Source organism: Heptranchias perlo, unplaced genomic scaffold (assembly GCF_035084215.1).
Source record: "Heptranchias perlo isolate sHepPer1 unplaced genomic scaffold, sHepPer1.hap1 HAP1_SCAFFOLD_52, whole genome shotgun sequence".
Lineage (NCBI taxonomy): Eukaryota > Metazoa > Chordata > Chondrichthyes > Hexanchiformes > Hexanchidae > Heptranchias > Heptranchias perlo.
The window spans coordinates 31,245-53,267 of NW_027139537.1; the positions used below are offsets into that span (position 1 = coordinate 31,245).

Here is a 22,023-nt window from a genome sequence, read left to right on the forward strand (position 1 = left end):
GGCACAGGATGATAGGATTTAATCGGATATGAAAATGGACTTGAGATAGGGAGTAGAGTGCGTGATAGAGAGGGCGACTGAGAGGGAAAGCGAGAGGTTATGGTGTGAATAATTCATCAGAATGAGCTGCTGAAACTTCCAGTACAATTAAACATAGAAAAAAATGACTTGAATGTGTTCTTATTAAGTGGTCAGATTGGTTGAGTTTTTATTGTGGGACTCGCTCCTCATGTTTATATCCCTGTCAGGTCCTCAGTCTGTTTTTGTGCATGTTCCTTCTTTTCCAACTTAACACTAAACATAATTAAATTTTGCTGAAAAAAATATAATCAGAAATGTCTTGATCGTAATGAATTGTTCAGATACAGTACGTTAAAGTTCGGTGAATTCAATAAACAACGAGGTTGATTTAATGAATACTTTTAAATTTAATTTCAAGTAAATTACAAAGTAAATTTATTGAACACATTTTATAACTACACAGGTTGCCTGATATCAATAACCACGGAAATGAACTGTTGAATGTAATAGTTGGATTGTGTTAGTGGGACCTGTAGATTAGATTTCCTCTCACACTCTGCTGCAGTCTCTCCCTGTGAATTCCAGGATCTCCTCTCACTGCATTGAATCCTCTGTCTCCTCATCCGTTGCTTCAGTTTGTCCACTTTCCCAAACCATCTGTTCCTGACTCCCCTCCAGCTCCAACATGTCCTTTTCCTTGTCTCCCTCCCAATCTCACTCACTCGCTCGGTCTCCAGCTGCCTTTCCCGTTTAGTGCCAGCCACTGTCGGCTCACTTAACCCAGAAAAATAAACCAGCTGTACCTCCCCCTGTCCCCTCACATTCCTCACACTTCCCCCTTTTTCCCGTCAGTCTGGAGCCCAAATCCGGCTTTAATCCGCTGGATTCCCGGTGTGTCAAACCCCTTCTCCCTTCCCCACCGGCACTGCCCCCTCACACAGCCCTTCATGTGGATCCAGTGCTCACTTTATTCACTTTCTGTATCCATCTCCCAATTCATTATTGATCATTGTGTTTAAAAACATCTCTCTGCCCGAAAGCGCTGCCCAGGTCAATCAATCACTTTCCACCCTTCGATGCAGCAACAAAGCTGGAAATTTCACCCCAGATCCTCTCAAACTGCTGCTTTGGCTCCAGGTCTGATCAGTAATTTCTCTGCTTCCTTTTCTCTCTCTTACAGTTAACTTGGTGGCGATTGTGATCCTGTCGCGAGGAAAGTGCGGTCTCTCCAAATGTATCAGTCGCTACCTGGTGGGAATGGCAGTGGCCGATCTCATGGTCATTATCGCTGATCCGATATTGAGGGTGATTAATTTGACGTATTTCCCAGTGTCATTCCTGTTCATTACTCCCGTGTGTAGTTTTATTGCCTCCTTGAGTACTGCAGCCACGGTGGTTTCTGTTTGGATCACAGTCGCTTTCACCTTTGATCGATTTGTGGCCATTTGTTGTGTGAGGCTGAAAACTAAATATTGCACCGAGAGAACGGCGGCTGTGGTTCTGGGAACACTGAGTGTGCTGGGCTGTTTCGAGAGTGTCCCCACGTACTTTATATATGAACCTGTATATATAATTGATAATGTTCCCTGGTTTTGTGATATTAAACTGAGCTTCCGTGCTTCCCCCGCATGGACCGTATTTGAGATGTTTCACCTCATTTTAACCCCTTGTGCCCCGTTCGGTCTGATTTTGCTGTTCAATGTTCTCACGGTCAGGCGTATTTTAATGTCCAGTCGAGTCCGCAGGGGACTCCGGGGCCGCAGCAATGGAGAGAATCAGAGTGATCCAGAGATGGAGAACCGAAAGAAATCCATCACTTTACTCTTCAGTATCTCGGGCAGTTTTATACTGTTGTGGCTGACAAAGGTTGTCTTTTCCATTTATCTGCGAATTGCAGACATTCGGTATTATTATTCCGATTCTGACCCTAATTATATCACACAAAACACAGCGAAGATGCTGCAGCTTCTCAGTTCCTGCACAAACACGTGTATTTATGTCCTGACCCAGACAAAATTCAGAGAGGAGCTGAAGAACGCGGTGAAATACCCACTCAATCTAATTGTTAAATTAGTGAAATCATAGAAAGAGCTGAAGGGTTTCAAGCACTAGAACTAAATCCCATTTCATACTCCATCCCCTACATTTCCCGGGGGATGGAAAGTACATTTTATATTAGCAGCACAGAAATATGAAATGATCTTAAATCTAATTCTGAGATTATATTTTATTGATAATCTGACCCATTGAGGCAGCATTTGCTTTGCAGATGATCCGTGAATTGTTGTTCAAAATGACAGCACTAAAGAGCGCAGCTGGACTTTAATTAACTGACCGCAAGGCAAAATGGGCAAAGCTGGAAATCAAAGTCACTTCTGTGGATCTGATCAGGATGTGTGTACTTCAGATAAATTGTGAGAGAGAGTGAGAGAGGAAGGGAGAGAGAGAGGGGAGACAGAGAGAGGGACAGAGAGAGAGAGAGAGGGGAGGGGGAGAACGAGAGACAGAGAGTGAGAAAGAGGGAGTGAGGGTGCTCGAAAGAGGGAGAGAAAGGGAGAGGCAATTAGAGAGAGACAGAGACAGAGAGAGGGAGACAGAGAGAATGAGAGAGGGAGAGACAGAGACAAAGAGAGTTGGGGAGAGACAGGGAGTGAGAGACAGAGAAAGAGAGACAAAGGGGAAGAGAGAGGGGAAAGGCGAGAGAGGGAGAGAGAGTGGGAGAGAGAGAGGGGGAGAAAGAAGGAGAAGCAGAGAGACATAGAGGGAGATATAGAGAGAGGGAAGCGTGGGAAAGAGAGAGATAGAGAGAGAGAGAGAGAGAGAGAGAGAGAGAGAGAGAGAGGGAGAGTGGCACATAGAGAGACCGAGGGAGAGACAGAGAGAGAGACCAGGAGAAAGACAAAGAGAGAGGCAGCGAGAGAGAGACACAGAGAGAGTGAGAGACAGAGAGGGCAGAGAGAGGGAGAGAAAGAAATAGATAGAGAGGCAGAGGGAGAGAGAGGAGAGCCAGAGAGAAGGACAGCCAGAGAGAGAACATAAGGACAAAATATATGTACCAATTATGTACCAGAAATAAAGAGGGGCAGAGACAGAGTTACTCAGAGACGGAGAGAAATAAACAGTAAGTTATTAAGACAAGAGAGACAGATAAAGAGAGAAAGAAAGCATATATATATATATATATATATGTATAAAATGAGCGAGAGAGGCACTGCTAAATAATTACAAAGTGATAGGAGAGGAGAAGTAAATAGACAGAAGAAATCAATTCAAAATAACTTGACACTGAGGGAGAGTCAGAGTCAGTGCAGGAGAGTGTCAGACATAAAACGACAAAGAGAAAGAGAAAAAGAGGAAGAAAATAGAAAAGTGGAGAGAGGAGGAGAAATACAAATATTAAAACAGAGGCTGAGAAAGATGGAATGAAATACAGAAACAGATGCAAAGAAGAGTTCGAGAAGTCAAATCGAAACAGAGAGAAAGAAGGAGACAGAATTAGAGCTGGAGAGAGTGAGAAGCAAACAGAATGAAATAAAGACAGATGGAAAGGGAAGGAGGAAGAGATAGATAGAAAGAAGGAAAAGGGAAAAGTAGATCCACAGAGAGAAACAAAGATAGAGGTGATGCCAGGAGGCTGCACACTAAAGTCACTCAGCCTTGTGTACCTGACCCTGACCATTACTTACTGCAGGAGTTTCCCAGCTGCTCTGTGCAGTAAAAAATCATCTGATAAACGAAAGCCTGAGACTAAATCGGCTTCAGCATGTCTGAAGGAAAAGGACGATTAAAAGGAGGAAGTGCTGTTAGTAGGATTGTTACTGACACGTTGTGAAAGACCACACAGCAGAGGATAGATCACCATAGCAATAAGAACGATTGCAGGAGGGCTGGAGATGGTTTGAACTCCTGCCGGCTTGACTTTGCTACGTTGTGGACACTGAGAGAAAACAAGTGAAGTGTCAATCAATCATGGGTTGTATTTGTAGGAACCTATTTTTGATAAGCTAACGTCCCAGAGGTGTGGTTCTATGTTACAAAGAAGCTGGGCAGAAGTTGAGTGGGGAGAGACGCAGATCCACCACTGCTGCTCCAAACTCACCTTTCGCTTCCTGGCAGCACCACCTCACCTGGAATCTTCATGACTGCTCGCTACCTCCCAGCTTGATGCCTCGATGCAGGTTTACAGATTGCCTGTGAAGCAGATGACCTGGATAAAAGAGAAAGACAGGATACACTACAACGGTATCCATCAAAACGCCTGGAATCTTCCAGGCAAGCTTGAGTCAACCATGAGGATATAACTTTCGTTATCAGCTTAGTCGAAGATAGACATTGGATTTCCAAACGGTTATGCATTTTGGGAATTCAGAATGTGTTGTTTTATTGGTGTAAAAGCAATTCTAAATCGGGTATAATCCCAAGATGTTGATTAAATTCTAATGTAAATTTTTCCAGTGTATTATGAATAATAAATGATTGTTTTGTTCATAAAGCCATGGTTTGTGCCTAAAGATTCTTTAGGAGAAACAGCCCATTATTTAAACATAAATTTTAACCTTTTGGAGATGAAAAGGCACTGCCCAAAATTAAAGTGTAAAATCACTTTTCACCTTTTTATTCCTCCATCTCTACCATGTGTAACTTTCCCAGTGAGCTGCTGGGATTCTGTAATAAATCACAATGTACTCTTACTCCTTCTGCTGTCTTACTAAACTGGACAGGGTCCCGCAGCACTCTCCTGTTCTGTTACTGTTACAAATACTGTTATTGTTTCAGTTTAAAGAAAAATATGAATAATGGAGAAATTAACCAAATCCTAGATCAGAACTACATTCAGATTGAGTCCAATTTTACTCTGATTTATTTAATAGAAGCTAGACTTACAGACACTACACAAAATGGCTTATTTGACTTTTCCTCTGAATGTCTGGTCTCTCTGTCACCAGAAGCATTACGTCCAAATAACCAAATGTTAATCCATTTTTTTGCAGATGTTCACATTTTGGTCTTTCATTCCCTCACTGCTCCGCTGTCTTTGTGTTAAACACCAGCTAGTGCCATTCTGACTCCGTTTGTATCTTTAACGATAGTTCAACAGTGATTTAACAGGAGCAGCAAATGAACCCTCTCCGGATCTCACACCATAACAAGCTTCATCTTGCCCCTCAGTAAGATGGCTGCCTTATTGGCGGCCATTGGGTTTGAGGATCAAGGCGGCCATTTTGTTTAAGCTTCATGGCGGACAATTTGTTCAATATGACCATCTTGTCCCCCAGTAAGTTGGCCGCCTTGCCCCTCAGTTAAATGGCAGCCTTGCCCCTCAGTATGATGTCCAGCTTGTCCCTCAGTAAGATGTCCAGCTTGCCCCTCAGTATGATGTCCAGCTTGCCCCTCAGTAAGATGACTGCCTTACTGGTGTCCATTTTGTTTCAGGTTCATGACATTGAAGTTGTTTTTCATAGATTTAAGGTTTCATGGTAACTATGGCACAAGAGGAGGCCTTTCGCCCCACTGTGCCTGTGCCAGCTCTTTGAAACGGTTGTCCAATTCGTCCAATTTCCCCCTTTGATCTTTCCCCACATCCTTTATGGAGGCTTTGTAACAGTAGTTGTATTATGCAAATACATATGTATGTAATAATGCAAATTGATGTTGTAGTAGTTGCTGTAAGATATAAATACAAATTGTTGTCGATAAAGATTGTCTCTCAATCTTTTACTACTTGGATTCTTCTCCTTTATAAACTGGGCTTTGTTTTTGTGTAATTGAATGCTGCTGAGAGATGGTCCCTGTAACTGAGTGAGGGATCATGCTGTGTGTTAGGTTTTTAAAAAAACGTTTTGCTTTGGCTGTTTTAAATGTCATGAATTTGTTTGAAATCTTTCGCTGATTGGATAAAGCCACAAACTGTAAGTTGACCACAAACTACAGGCTTTCTCTCCACAGGGCACTGACCGAGGCCTTCACCACAGGCTGCACCCAATGAGACTCACGTGAGATTTGTCTGGGTCACTGTGGGATCATTGCGAGCACTGTGGGGTCACAGGTTGTTGTGGGATCACTGGGACACTGCAGGTTCACTGCGGTATTTTGGGATCACTGGGACACTGTGGGATCACTGGGACACTGTGGATCAATGGGGTATTTTGGGATCACTGGGTGCACTTTAGATCACTGGGACACTGTGGATCAATGGGGCACTATCACTGGGTGCACTGTGGGATCACTTGGTCACTGTGTGAACACTGTGGGATATTTAATTACCTAGATGGGCCGAATGGCCTGTTTCTGTGACGTGCTGAATTCTATGTAATATTTATATAAAGATATCTTGTATTGTATTTTATATAAAAGAAGTAGCTGTGGTAAAACAGAAAGAGTAGTCGGGCCGAATGGACACTGTACTGTGCTGTACTGTACATTCGATGTTAAATATATATACATATAATATTTGATTATATATTGTATTATATTTTCTACTCCAGAAGTTGTTGTCAAATAAGAAATTCAGGGGAACTTCATTACCCAGATGGGCCGAATGGCCTGCTTCTGTGCCGTGCTGTATTCTATGTAAAATATATATAAAGAAATGTACGGGGTTAAATTCGATATCCCCCGAATCCGGGCGCGGGGGTCGATTAACCCCCGAGTGATTAACCTGAACCCGGTCGTTGAGATGCAGACAGTCCGTGAGATTGGTGCTGCCTGGTGATTTATCGGATTCCTGCGAGCAGTCAGGCCTGGCTGCGCTGTTGAGCGGCTTCTCACCAGCAGGGGGGGCCCAGATATTTCGTCAGTGGTGAGCACCTCTTCAAGGCAGCCTTCACCTCTTAAAGGCAGGTTGCACCTCGCAAAGTCAAACATTTGATTCAGATACAAACCTCCGGGGTCATTTCGTCTCGTACAGTTTTGATTGGTAGCTTCTTTTGAATTAAACAGGCCATTGCTTAAAATGACTGGATCCCAGTCACTGTTTTGCAGCCATTTTCCAGCCTGTCTTTTTCAAACTGGTGAGTCTGTTTGGAATCTCTGAGAATGTTAATCAAGTCGACAGTTTCCACAGTTTGTGAGAAAAAGATAACACAGAACCAGGATGTTCGAAAGTTCGGTCACAGTTTCGTATAGTATTTGTGAATTATTTATTATTTTCTTTTCCAGTAAGGATCTGGTTGAGCTTTACATTAAAACTGTTGCCTTGCTGCTATTATTTGTTTGTCCTCTTAGTGTTTCATCAATTTTTTTGTCAGTTAAAGTCGAAAACAAGGTCCAGTGTAGTGTGAATCTGTCACCCTCTGAAGAGCAGGCACTATCAGGCACTGGATAGAACGAGTGGGCTGATATAATCTGAAGGGGTTTCACTGTTCATTACCTGGAGCCCTTCAAATGTTACATTGATATCAGGACAAGCAGAAACACTGAGACATTGGGAGTGAAGCCTCACCTAACAGAGGAGCTGCTTTTTCAAGCTTAGAAATACAGCTGATTTTAAATCAGCAAAATGAAATTTCATTAACGGAGGCAAAAAGGCAACTATCTCTGAACTGTCACCACTATCTGAAAAACACGGACATTATACTGATTGGGGAATAATGATTTTGTTCAAAACATACAAATTACAAATCAATACTATTTTTAAAAAAAATAACGATCTGATATAAAGCATTCTCCAACCAAACAAAAGCACCAAGCATTCCCAGGACGTTGAGAGATTATGTGAGTGGGCAAAACTGTGGCAAATGGAGTTCAATGTGGGAAAATGCGAGGTCATCCACTTCAGATCTAAGAAAGATAGATCAGAGAGTTTTCTAAATGGTGAGGAGCTCGGAACTGTGGAGGAGCAGAGAGATTTAGGCGTCCAAGTACAAAAATCATTAAAAGCTAGTGGACAGTTATAAAAATAATTAAAAAGGCTAATGGAATGTCGGTCTTTATTTCAAGAGGGCTGGAATATAAAGGGGTGGAAGTTATGTTCCAGCTGTACAGAGCTCTGGTTAGAGCCCACCTGGAAGACTGCATTCAGTTCTGGGCACTGCACCTCAGGAAGGATATATTGCCCTTGGAAGGGCTGCAGCGCAGATTCACCAGAATGATATCGGGGCTAAAAGGGTTAAATTATGAGGCCAGGTTGAATGGACTAGGCTTGTATTCCCCCGAATATAGAAGATTAAGGCGTGATTTAATTGAGGTGTTTAAGATGATGAAAGGAGTTGATAGGGTAGATAGAGAGAAACTACTTCCTCTGTTGGGGCAGTCTAGAACAAAGGGCCACAACCTTAAAATTAGAGCTAGGCCGTCCAGGGGTGATGTCAGGAAGCACTTCTTCATAAAAAGGTAGTGGAAATCTGGAACTCTCTCCCACAAAAGTCTGTTGAGGCTTGGGGTCAATCCGAATTTTCAAAACGGAGATTGATAGACTTTTGTTAGGCAAGGGTATAAAGGATTCTGGAACCAAGGCGGGTAGATGGAGTTAAGGTACAGATCAGCCATGATCTACTTGAATGGCGTAACAGGTTGAGGAGCTGAATTGTCAACTCCTGTTCCTATGTAACAGGCTCGTATGGCTGAATGGACTCCTCTTGTTCCTATGTAACATGCGCGAACGGCTGAATGCCGTCCAGATCCTGTATAACAGTATCGAAGGGCTGAATGGCCTCCTCCTGTTCCAGTTCAACAAGCTCGAGGGGCTTAATGGCCGAGTCCTATTCCAGTGTAATAGGATCGAGGTGTTGAATGGCCTTCAGTTCCAGTATAATGCGCTCAAGGGGCTGAGTGGCCTCCCCCTGTTCCTATGTAACAGGCTTGAGGGGCTGATTGGCCACCAGATCTGGTGTAGAGGGCTCGAGGGGTTGAATGGCCTCCTCCTGTTGCTATATGACAGGCTTGAAGGGTTGATTGGCGTCTAGTTCCTGTATAACAGGCTCGAAGGGCTCAATGGCCTTCAGTTCCCAGATAACAGGCTCGAGGGGTTGAATGGCCTCCTCATTTTGATATTTGACAGGCTTGAGGGGTTGATTGGCCTCAAGTTCCTGTATAATAGGCTCGAAGGGCTGAATGGCCTCCTCCTGATTCTATGTAACAGGCTTGAGGGGATGATCGGCCTCCAGTAACGATGTCACGGGCTTGAGGGGCTGAATGACCTCCTCCTTTTCCTGTGTAACAGCATTCAGAGGCTGAATGGCCTTCAGTTCCCATACCAGAGGCTTGAGGATCTCAATGGCCTCCTTCTGTTCCCGTCGAACATCCGTGAAGGACTTGCCGCCATTTTGTCCAAGATGGCCGGCGAACTTGCCACCGTGTTGTCTAAAAATTAGAGCCGGACCATTCAGGAGCGAGATTAGAAAACATTTCTGCACACAAAGGGTGGTAGAAATTTGGAACTCTCTTCCACAAACGGCAATTGATACTAGCTCAATTGCTAAATTTAGATCTGAGATAGATAGCTTTTTGGCAATCAAAGGTATTAAGGGATATGGGCCAAAGGCGGGTATGTGGAGTTAGATCACAGATCAGCCATGATCTTATCAAATGGCGGAGCAGGAAGAAGGGGCTGAATGGCTTACTCCTGTTCCTATGTTCCTATGATATTATTTATATGGAATTCCGACAGGCATTTGATAAGGTTCCACACAAGAGACTGTTGACAAAAATGAAAGCGCATGGAACTTGAGGCAATGTATTGACATGGGGAGAGAATTGGTTCGGAGATAGGAGACAGAGAGTAGGGATAATGGGTACATACTCCAATTGGCAGGATGCGACTAGTGGTGTCCCCCAGGGATCTGTAACTGGGGTCTCAGCGTCTCATCATATTTATCAATGACTCAGATGAAGGAACAGAGAGTCGTATATCCAAGTTTGCTGATGACACTAAGTTAGGTGGTACAGTAAGTAGTGTGGATGCGAGTGGAAAGTTGCAAAGGGACATTGATAGATTAAGTGAGTGGGCAAAACTATGGCAGATGGAGTTCAATGTGAGGTAATCCACTTTGGACCTATGGTCAGGGTATTTTCCAAATGGTAAGAAACTAGGAACTGTGGAGAAGCAGAGAGAATTAAAGGTTCATTTACATAAATCAGTAAAAGCTAACGGACGGGTCAAAAATAATTTAAAAGGCGAACGGAATGTTAGCCTTTATCTCAGGGGGCTGGAATATAAAGAAGTGGAAGTTATGTTCCAGTTATATAAAGCTCTGGTGAGACTGCGTCTGGAGTAACTGCGTTCAGTTTTGGACACTGCACCTCAGGAAGGATAGATTGGCCTTGGAGCGTGTGCAGAGCAGATTCACCAGAATGTTACCGGGGCTAAAAAGGTTAAATTATGAGGACAGGCTGCATAGACTAGGCTCGTATTCCCTCGAGTATTGAAGATTGAGGGGCGGTCTGAGCGAGGTGTTTAACATGTTTAAATGATTCGATAGAATAGAGAGAGAGAATCAATTTCCTCTGGGGAATCAAGAACGAGGGGGACAGAACCTTAAAATTAGAACCATGCCATTCAGGTTCGAAATCAGGAAGCACTTTTTTACACAAAGGGCAGTAGAAGTCTGGAACTCTGTCCCCCAAAAGGCTGTGGATGCTGGGGGTCAATTGAAGCTTTCAAGACTGAGATCGATAGATTTTTGTTGGGTAAGGGTATCGAGGGATCGGGAGTAAAGGCGGGGAAATTGATTTGAGGTACAGATCATCTATGATCTAATTGAAGGGCGGAACAGGTTCAAGGGGCTAAATGGCCTCCTCCTGTTCCCAATGGAAATGTTGACAATTTGCTTTGTTGAGTCTGTGACGTCAGGGTCAACCCCTGACCAAACAAGGCAGGTCACATTTGGGAGTTTAATAACTTTGAAATGAACATTTTTCTTTTGTGACTTGTGCAACTTCGATCAATTCAATAGTTGTGAAAGAGACTCAATGCAGTCATTCGAACTTCTGGCTGATGATCAAAGCAGAGGTTTGTGTAGCGTCGCGTTTATCACGTTCACTTTATCTGCAGAAAGGTTCCCGGGCAGGAAGACAAATTTATTTTTTCTCTGTGAAATAGCCGGTCCTGTCAAATTTCACACAAATTCGTGGTCTCACGAGCATTGAACATTTTAAACCGAGCCCTTAAAAATACAGTGCGTAAAATGAGAAGGGATAAAATGTTCATCGCACAAAATAAATTATTAAAGATTTCCAACTTCCCTCAGTCGCCTTTCATTCTGCAAAATAACGTTATCGGTTAATTAATGGTGATGAAAACAATAATTGTTTTTTTTTCTTCCCACAGACTTTGAGTCAGTTCATGCGATGAATACAACACGTGTTCAAAAGTTGCTTCCCTGACCGGGAATCGAACCCGGGCCGCGGCGGTGAGAGCGCCGAATCCTAACCACTAGACCACCAGAGAGCGCTGTTGGTTAGTTTATCAGATGTAATATGGATTTCCCTTTCTCTGTGATTCAGCTTTTAATTATTTTTAGCTCCTGATTGCGGATATTCCCGTGATTAAATAGGAATAAAGTACAATAGGCTCAGGAAAACCCGGGGAGGTGGCATCCCGCTCAGCGAGCCTTTCCAGCAGCACTTATCTTACCAAGCACTGGAGTGAGTGAAACTTTCTCCGGGGGGGTCTCAATGTGGAAAGGGTGGCGAGTGAAGTAGCCATTTGTAAGTCAGGATGGCCGAGCGGTCTAAGGTGCTGCGTTCAGGTTGCAGTTTCCTTTGGAGGCGTGGGTTCGAATCCCACTTCTGACATCAGTTATTTTGACTCCTATTTTATTTGTTGCTGGAGCTGCGGTTGATTTTTCGGCACAGTTGATTTGCTCTTCCCGCAAAAAGCAACAAGGTCTCGATCCACGGCACGTATTGCCGCCCACCGGCTCATCCCCAAAACGAGCTTTAAACGAAAATATGCTTTAAACACAAGGCTTAAACTATGGAGAGAACAGACACTCGGGGAAATGTACCATAGGAACAGGAGTAGGCCATTCAGCCCCTCGAGTCCGCTCCGCCATTTGATAAGATCGTAGTTGACCTGTGATCTCACTCCATATACCTGCCTTTGGCCCATATCCCTTAATACCTTCGGTTGGCAAAAAGCTATCGATCTCAGATTTAAAAATTGCAATTAAGCAAACATCAATTGCCGTTAGGGGAAAAAAGTTCCAAACTTCTTCCACCCTTTGTGTGTCGAAGTGTTTTCTAATCTCACTCCTGAAAGATCTGGCTCTAATTTTTAGACTGTGCCCCCAAGTCCTAGAATCCCCAACCAGCGGAAATAGTTTCTCTCTATCCAGAAAATGTCAATGACACAGTCAACGAAAGGTGCAGTTCACGAAGGCGGCTCACCAGCACCTTCTCAAGAGCAATTAGGTTCTGGGCAATAAATGCTGACCTTGCCATTGACACCCACATCCCATGATTGAAGACAAAAAAAAGTCGCCTGCATTGCCGAGTAATTTCCTGCTGCTAAACGACGGGAGGAATGAAACCATCGGCTTCAGTCCTTTGAACGAACTGTATACACTTGCCGTCGAGCTCAATCCCCACTTGGTCCTCTGCCCCGAATATCCACTGCATCAGAAAATCCTCCATAACATAGAATCACAGCATGAAAACATCACAGAAGGAGGCCATTCGGCCCATCGTGCCTGTGCCAACTCTTTGAAAGAGCTATCCAATTGGACCTACTCCCCTTCCCTTTCCCCATAGCCCTGCAAAATTTTCCCCTTCAAGTATTTATCCAGTTCCCCTTTGAATGTTATTATTGAATCTGTTTCCACCACCGTTTCAGGCAGCGCATTCCAGATCATGTCAACTCGCTGCGTAAAAAAAAATCTCCTCATCTCACCTCTGTTGCCAATTACCTTAAATCTGTGTCCTCTGGTTACCATCCTTTCTGGCACTGGAAATAGTTTCTCCTGATTTATTCTATCAAAACCGTTCATGATTTTAAACACCTCTGTTAAATCTCCCCTTAACCTTCTCTGCTCAAAGGAGAACAACCCCAGCTTCTCCAGTCTCTCCACCTCACTGAAGTCCCTCATCCCTGGCACCATTCTAGTAAATCACCTCTGCACCCTCTCCAAGGCCTTGACATCCTTCCTAAAGTGTGGTGGGCAGAATTGTGTGGTGGCCAGCTGGGGCCTAACCAGTAATTTATAAAAGTTTAGCATAAGTTCATTGCTTTTGTACTCGATGCCTCTATTAATAAAGTCAAAGATTCCGAACACTTTTTTTTTTGCAATCTATTCAACTTGTCCTGCCACCTTCAAAGATTTGTGTATGTATACCCCCAGGTCTCTCTGTTCCTGCACCCCCTTTAAAATTGCACCATTTAGTTTAAAGAGCTGGCACAGACTCGATGGGCCGAATGGCCTCCTGTGATTCTATGATTCTATGTTTTTGATGACACCTCGATGAAGCGCTTTGGGATATCCCCCAGAAGTGGGAGTCAGCAGTTCACTTTCTCACTTAACACTATCATCTAACCTTGGCTTGACTAAATAGATGTTTTCGTGGTGTAATGGTTATCATGTTGGCCTCACAGGCGAAAAACTCCCGGTTTAATCCCGGGTCAGAAACAATTTGCTGGAACTTGCTCCTCACAAACTTCCAGGCGCGAGCTTTCTCTCGTGTAAATTGGGCTGCAATCCTTTCAAATTCAACAACGACTGCACCAGATTCCTGGTCTCATAAACACTGAACACTTCTAAGCAGACTCCGAAAATAAAGTGCGTAAAATGAGAAGGGATAGAAGTCAGAAAAGTTAGCCTAGTTTCGACAGTCACTCGGCAAACTTGTTAGCATTTCGTTCATTGCGAAACAGAAAGTTGTGGGTTTATTAATGGTAATTAAAAGAATCATCTCAGAGACTTGAAACAGTTTCTCCTTATTTGCTCTATCAAAACCTTTCATAATTTTGAACACGTCTATCAAATCTTCCCTTAACCTTCTCTGCTCTCAGGGGATAACCCCAGCTTCTCCATTCTCGCCACAAAACTGAAGTCCCTCATCTCTGTTACCATTCTAGTAAATCTCCTCTGCCCCCTCTCCAAGGCCTTGGCATCTTTCCTAAAGTGAGGTGCCCAGAATTGAACACAATGCTCCAGCTGCAGCCGAACCAGTGTTTTATAAACGTTTAGCATAACTTTATTGCTTTTGTACTCTCTGCCTCTATTAATAAAGTCCATTTCACCAGGCTGTCTATATCCTCCTGAAGTCTGATACTATCCACCACATTGTTTTCTACATTCCCGAGTTTCGTGTCATCTGCAAACTTTGAAATTATTCCCTGTGTACCAAAGTCCAGGTCATTAATGTATGTATCAAAAATGAAAACTTTTTGCAGTGTGACTTGTGTGATTTTAAGCCTAGTTCATAGAACATCTTCTCATAATTTAACGCATTACACCCTGGTAACAATCTGGTGAATCTGTGCTGCACTCCTTCCAAGGCCAATATATCCTTTCAGATTCAAAGGGTATAAACTTGAAGTAAGCGTCACTGTGGATCAGTTTTCGCTCACTCAAAGTTATCTGTGGGCTTTTAAAGAATAAGGGAGCAGCCACTGTCGCCCCTTTTGACAAGCCTATTTTGTGGCACTTTATCAAACGCCTTTTGAACGGCCATTTAGACAACATTAATCACATTGTCCTCATCAAACCTCTCTGTTAACTCATCACAAAACTCAATCACGATTTGCCTTTAACAAATCCACAGTGGCTTTCTATTATCAATCCACACTTGTCTAAATGACTGTTAATTTTGTTCCAGATTATCATATCTAAAAGCTTCCCACCACCGTGGTTAAACTGACTGGCCTGTAGTTGCTGGGTTTATCCTTACACCCTTTTTTGAAAAAGGGTGTAACATCCGCAATTCTCCAGTTCTCTGGCACCAAACCCTGTATCTAAGGAGGATTGAAAGATTATGGCCAGGACCTCTGCAATTTACACCCTTACTTCCCTCAGCAACCGAAGATGCATCCCATTCGGACCAGGTGACTTATCTACTTTAAGTACAGCCAGCCTTTCTAGTATCTCCTCTTTATCAATTTTCACCCAATCCAGTGTCTCAACTACCTCCCCTTTTACTGTGATTTAGGCAGCATTTTCTTCCTCGGTGAAGACAGATGCCAAATACTCATTTAGTACCTCAGCCATGCCCTATGCCTTCATGCGTAGATCTCCTTTTTAGTCCCAAATTGGTCTTACCACTCCTCTTACTACGCATGAAGGCATAGAGCATGACTGAGGTACTAAATGAGTATTTTGCATCTGTCTTTACCGAGGAAGAAAACGCTGCTTAAATCACCGGAAAAGGGGAGGTAGTTGAGATACTGGATGGGGTGAAAATTGATAAAGAGGAGATACTAGAAAGGCTGGCTGTCCTGAAAGTGGATAAGTCACCTGGTGCGAATGGGTTACATCCTCGGTTGCTGAGGGAAGTAAGGGTGTAAATTGCAAAGGCCCTGGCCATAATCTTTCAATCCTATTTCCAATTCTATTTATATGCCTATCGAAGACTTTTAATGATTTGATGAAGGGATCGAGTGTAATGTATCCAAGTTTGCTGATGATACAAAGCTAGGTGGGAAAGTAAGATGTGAGGAGGACACAAAGAGTCTGCAAAGGGATATAGACAGGTTCAGTGCGTGGGCAAGAAGGTGGCTGATGGAGTATAATGTGTGGAAATGTGAGGTTATTCACTTTGGTAGGAACAACAGAAAAACAGAATCTTTTTGAAATTGTTAGAAACTATTAAACGTTGATGTCCAGAGAAACTTGGGTGTCCTGGACACCTGAACTCCAGGTTGTGCTAACCTAGTATAAGCATCCAAAACCTGATGACGGAGAAAGGCGAAATAAACACTAAGACATGAAACAATCTTTGGTGGGTTCTGAGAGTCAGCAAAGTGGGATGGTTTACGACCATGAGTAAAGATCAGTGGTGATTATGTACTGAACAATGCAGCCGAATCGTATACAGATAGAGCATGTTCCCTTCTCAAATGTTGGAGCTCTCAATAGGGGACAGTCAGAAGTCCATTGCCACAGGCAATCCGCAAAGGTCAGGTCTGATCTACCTGGATTCGCAGAGAGGTCAGGTTGTGTTTATTGCTTGTCATTAATGTGATCTGTAGACAGTTATATTATAATAATAATATTGTTGAATGTAATGTTGAAGACATCTGTAGTGCAACTCTGTTGTAAGTCAATCTATTAAACTTGCTATTTTGTAACCACTCGGGCTAAAATCAAGCGGAAGTTATTGTTGATGGATTAACAACCCATAGTTGCGACAGTAATGGGAGAAATCCGCGAACAAACATCACACCCATAGTTTTTATTTTAACACGTTCTTTTTTTGCAATTCTAACCAATGTCCAAACAACGAAAGCCCACGTGTTTTTCAGAAGCTTCCCATCCTGTTATGTATTTTGAGCAGTTTCCTGCATGTATAAACATCACACGCATAGTTTATATTTTCACACGTTCTTTTTTGCAGTTCTAATCGACGTCTCAACACCGAAAGTCTAAGTGTTTTTCAGAAGTTTCCCCTACTGTTATGTATCTTGAGCAGTTTCCCACATCCTTTTCCTGTGATGTGTTAATTCTGGGTGCAGGATGAATGTGATTGGATTTGCTGCAGTCCGCTGACAGCAGGCGATGGAAGCGAGCGCCATGCTGCCGCTGACAGGTGAAGGAGACTTCTGATGCTGCCTGACATCCGGTGGGGGTGGGCGGGGATTTGAAAGCCAACCCATTCCACCAATCTGGAAACTATGAAGTGGTGCTTGAGAAACATTGATAGAAACAAACGCCCATTGTAGCAGCCAGGTCTCGTGGCGCAACGGTAGCGCGTCTGACTCCAGATTAGAAGGTTGCGTGTGCAAATCACGTCGGGGTCACAGTTTTTTTCCCTTTGAGATGGTTTGTATAATTCTGCAATTAATGTTTTCTTTGCGTCTTCACAATTAACAGAACCCTACTCTGAAGTCTGCCTCTGGTTCCCCAGTGTCAGGGAGGGAAGCACCTGATGATCTCATTTATTTAATGGAACGAACAGAAGAAAAACACACGTCTTCGTTCAAAAACCACCCTGCAGGTGGACACATAGTGAGATAAACACAGGGCAGAGATGCAGACAGTATCCGGAAACATCGGGAAATAGACAAGAGAAATAGATTGAGCTCTTTGTTATCAGAAAATTGTCGAAACCTCCATGGTCAATGAAAGGGCTTTTTTTGACCGGTTTCCCGTTGCAACTTGCAATTCAGGAGAACTTGGTGGATGGTTGGTTCGGTTCCCTTGTCCCCCACCAGTGGAAAAGGTTTGTCCATCCCACCCCACTAACTCCTTTCAAAAGCCACTCTGTCCAAAGCCCATATATCCTTCCAGATTAAAAGGGAATAAAGCTTGAAATGAGCGTCACTGAGAATCAGTTTTCTCTCACTCAAATTTATCTGTTTAATGAAGTAAAAGATGCAGCTTACAAAGAATAAGGGAGCAGCCACTGTCTCCCTTTTTGACACGAGAAGAAATTCGATCTGGATGTTCATGGAGACCAAGTTTCAAAATAACGTTTCCGCCCGGGATCGAACCGGGGACTTTTTGCGTGTAAAGCAAACGTGATAACCGCTACACTACAGAAACCGATGATATTTTACTGAACACAATGGGCAACTGAATGGTGTCCTCTCTCTGCTCGTATTTGCAATGTGTTGTTTCAAGTGCAGCAAGAGATACAGACAGTGGCTGCTCCGTCTTTTCTTTAAAAACTCTCAGGGTAGTGGGTTTGAGCCCCACGTTGGGCGAGTACCGTTTTAAACTTTATGCTGCTTCCACCATTGAGCCCCAGCTCTGACACTTCCCCCCGCCCACTCCCTCCGTCTCACCGGGCAAGATGGGGCCGCGCCCGGGCTGAATTTCTCCAATTAGGTTTCCGCCCCAGTCGCAGCACGAAATGGTCCTTATCAACTCACAAATGATACCCTATGCGACGACCACCATGATAAACAATCCCTCCTCATCCTTCTCAAATACAATATCTCACCGTGCTGTTATGCTGTTAGACGAGTTTCCTCTCTCTGCTCTTATTTGGAATGTGTTGCTTTTCCGTCTGACGACACTGAGTTTCATCGTATTATGTTTGTCCACAAGAGGAGATCATTCGGCCCATCGTGCTGTAATCTTTCTATGATTCAAGTCGAGTGCTCGTTGAGCATGTGAAAGATAGCAGGATAGATTCTTGCATTCTCCACTCATCTTTTGACTTGGGTCAATTGTCCAGAAACAAAAGTGGCGTCAGTTTTCAGCGAGTCCACGGTCCATGTACTTCTTAAGCTTCACTGCGTGCTACTGTACAGAGAGGTCAAGGGGCAGCTAATCTTTTTGTGTGCTGCAGGAAGCAAAAATTCTTGATTTTGGTCTTGAGCAAAGATGGAAAAAAAAAGCATAATGATGCCTTCTCTGAGGATTGAACTCAGGACCTTCAGATTATGAGACTGACGCGCTGCCTACTGCGCTAAGAAGGCACTTGATGCATAAATCTCCAGGCAGCTCTACCAAGTAGGACAGTTTGCAAGGTGTAAAATCATAAACTAATCGGCAGTTTGCAAAAACTCTCCATCCAGGTGGAAATCGAACCTACAATCTTCTGAATTTTGGTCAGACACGTTCCCCATTGCTCGACTGGCCAAAGGTGTGTCGAGTAAGTCGGAGCTCACACGCTCACAGCGCTGCGGTATGAGCAGGTACCGAGTCAGTCTCGGTCATGCCCACGCAACTCCACGAGTCCGGGAGTGTCAAAAGGCGCACGGAGAACAATCACCAAAGAGAGGGACCTTTGCTGTTTCCCTTCGATAGCTCAGCTGGTAGCGTGGAAAACTTGTAGAGATTAAAACTTGAAAGCAAAATCACTCTTAAATTGTTAGTTTAATTCTGGCTCAAAATAACGAACGTGCTTTCTGAGTAAACGGTATTGAGCTCAAGGCCGGTTTCTTAACTTTACAGACTGCTCACTGCTTAAAATGTTGGCGCTTTTCCTTTCTCAAACCTTCAAGCTGTTTTGATCGAGCATTTGCCTCTGCTCACCAGCAGGGAGCGCGTTTGAGCAACAACACGTCAAACCGGACTCACTTTCAGGCAAAAAAGACTTCTGTCAGTCTTTCGGACAGGTCTCTCGCTGATCAAAGGAGTGCCGTTGAGCAGCATTTTTTTAATTTTCAAAATATACATTATTTCATAAAATTTAATGATACGTAAAGTTCAGGGTTAAAGTTCGCAATTTCAATTCAAAACAATACAAAACAGATCGCACACGCTATGATCCCATTATTTCAATACAATACACAGTGTATGTCTTACAATACATTCTGTATAATAAAAGGTGCGATGGGTTTACACGGTGCTCTTTCCCCATAGAGCCCTTGTATAGGCCGCACCGTGCCTCAGTGCATCCCGCAGCACATTTCCCTGGACCTTGGAGTGTGTCAGTCGGCAACACTCGCTCGTGGACCGCTCCTTCAGCTGGGAGACCAGAAGGTTTCGGGAGGCCCAAAGGGCCTCCTTCACCGAGTTGTTGGCCTTCCAGCAGCTGTTGATATCTGTCTCGGTGTCGGTCCCGGGGAACAGCCCGTAGAGCACAGCGTCTTGTGTTACCGAGGTGTTGGGGATGAATGGGGACAGAGGCCAACGCATCTCTCTCCACTTATTCTGCGTGAAGGACCAGTCCATCAGGAGACGGGCGATGGTCTCATCCCCGTTGCAGCCTTGAAGGCAGCTCGAGGTGGTGCTGAGAATTTGTCCATGTTGGAATGACCGCACTGGGAGCGCGGATCTCACCACCATCCAGACCACATCCTGGTGCCTGTCGGTCAGTTCCGGCGACGAGATGTTCTGCCAAATGGCATCGACCGTCTGGTCGGGGATCTGCCCGATCGGATTCACCCTCTCCTTTTCCTGCAGGACCCCCAGAACGTTCCTCGTCGACCACTGTCTGATGGCCTTGTGGTCGAAGTGGTTCCTCCTCAGGAAATTCTCCAGCTGGGACAGGTTATGGGGGCAGTCCAGCTGGACGGGACGTCCTCCGTCTCCTCAGACAGCATGACCAGACCCAGTTTTCTCAATGTTTTGGACAGGTAGAAACTCAGCACGTAGAGACACTTGGTGTTTGTGTACCGGGGCTCTGCACACATTCTGAGGCAGCCACACACAAAGGTGGCCATCAGGATCAGGGCAGCATTGGTGACGCTTCTGCCCCCTTTGTCTGGAGGTTTGTACATGGTGTCCCTGTGGGCGCGTTCTACCTTGGACCTCCAGAAAAAGTGGAAGATAGCTCGGGTGACTGTGGTGACGGAGTTGGGGGGAATGGGCCAGACCTGGGCCACGGAGAGCAACACCGCGAGTACCTCACACCTTATCAACAGATTCCTGCCCGTTATTGAGAGAGACAGCGTCCCCCCAACATACCAAGCTTCTGTTTCGCCTTGGCGAACCGCTCCTCCCATTTCTTGGTGGAGGCCTGGGGCCCCCTGAACCAGCTCGCAAGTACCATCAGTTAGTCGGACCTGACGGTGAAGGGGACAAAGGATCGGGTCTCCCACCTGCCAGAGAACATGGCCTCACCCTTACTGTAGTTCACTCGGGACACCGAGGCCAGTTCGAAACGATCGCAGATGCCCATCAATCTGTGGACCGACTGCTGATCGGAGCAAAAGACAGTGACGTCATCCATGTACAGGGCGGCCGTAATCTGAGAGCCTCCGCTGCCTGGGATCGTCATCCCCCTGATACTTGTGTCCTTCCTGACGGACGGGGCAAACGGCTCGATACCACATATGAACAAGACCATGGAGAGAGGACAGCCCTGCCTGACTCCAAATCTGATCAGAAAACTCTCCGACTCCAGCCCATTGATTAGGACTGCGCTATGAATGTCCGCGTGGAGCAGTCAGGTCCAATTGGACATTTCCTCCCCAAAGCCCATTTTGGACAGCACATTCATCATGTATGTGTGGGATATTCTGTCAAAGGCCTTGTCCTAGTCCGGGCTGATGAGGCAGGTGTTCACCCCCCTTTCCTACATGTAGACGATCGTATACCTGGACAGTACCAGGGTATCAGAGACTTTCTGCCGGGGACAGTACAGGTCTGATCCGGGTGGATCACCTGCTCCAGAGTGGACTCGAGCCTGTTGGCGATGGCCTTCGACAGAATCTTGTAGTTGACATTTAGCAAGGAAATGGGTCGCCAATTTCTGATTTCCCCCTGTCCCTCTTCTGCTTGTAGATGACAGTGATGATGCCTTTCCTCATGGACTCTGAAATGCTGTCTGCCAGAAGCATACCCCCGTACACATCCAGTAGCTCTTGGCCAGTCCAATCACACAGAGCCGAGTACAACTCAACCGGTAAGCCATCGCTCCCCGGAGTTCTACTTTTCTCCAAAGACCGGACGGCCTTTGTCAGCTTCTCCAAGGTCAATGGCCGATCCAGGCGCTCCTGTTCGCTGTCCTCTAAGACCTCCGTAATAGAGGACAGGAAGGGTTGGGAGGCCGTGCTGTCTCTGGGCTTTGCTTCATATTGCCCGGCATATAACGATTTGCTGATCCTCAGTATGTCGGTCTGTAAAGGCGTCACCGAGCCATCTTCCTCCTTCAGGCTGCTGATCACCAGAGGTCTCTCTGTGCAGCTTCTGGACGAAGAAACGCGAACACTTCTCGCCCTGCTGCACGGAGTGGACTCTAGACCGAAAGGTGATCTTCGAGGCCTCGGAGGCGAAGAGCGAGACTTTCTGGCTCTTCACCTCCCTGAGTTCCTCCCCGACATCGATCCCCATCGACTGCAGCTGGAGCAGATCCTGCATGCTTTTCTGGAGCTGGGACAATTTCCTCTGTCTCTCTCTCGTCCCTTTAACAGGACAGGTAAAACAGTGAGATCAGAGGGTGAGGCCCCTTTAACTGGACAGGTCAAACCGTGAGATCAGAGGGTGAGGCCCCTTTAACTGGATATGTCAAACC

The 22,023-nt window shown here is 44.9% G+C and overlaps 5 non-coding genes across 5 annotated transcripts; 2 read left to right on the forward strand and 3 right to left on the reverse strand.

Moving 5' to 3' along the window:
* Positions 1–11,335: 11,335 nt before the first annotated feature.
* trnae-cuc (transfer RNA glutamic acid (anticodon CUC)) lies at positions 11,336–11,407 on the reverse strand. The gene has a single exon. It is a non-coding gene; the product is annotated as a tRNA-Glu (tRNA).
* Positions 11,408–11,671: 264 nt separating this feature from the next.
* trnal-cag (transfer RNA leucine (anticodon CAG)) lies at positions 11,672–11,754 on the forward strand. The gene has a single exon. It is a non-coding gene; the product is annotated as a tRNA-Leu (tRNA).
* Positions 11,755–16,840: 5,086 nt separating this feature from the next.
* On the forward strand, positions 16,841–16,912 carry trnaw-cca (transfer RNA tryptophan (anticodon CCA)). The gene has a single exon. It is a non-coding gene; the product is annotated as a tRNA-Trp (tRNA).
* Positions 16,913–17,584: 672 nt separating this feature from the next.
* trnav-uac (transfer RNA valine (anticodon UAC)) lies at positions 17,585–17,657 on the reverse strand. The gene has a single exon. It is a non-coding gene; the product is annotated as a tRNA-Val (tRNA).
* Positions 17,658–18,465: 808 nt separating this feature from the next.
* trnam-cau (transfer RNA methionine (anticodon CAU)) lies at positions 18,466–18,538 on the reverse strand. Its single transcript has one exon. It is a non-coding gene; the product is annotated as a tRNA-Met (tRNA).
* Between the last annotated feature and the right edge of the window lie 3,485 nt (positions 18,539–22,023).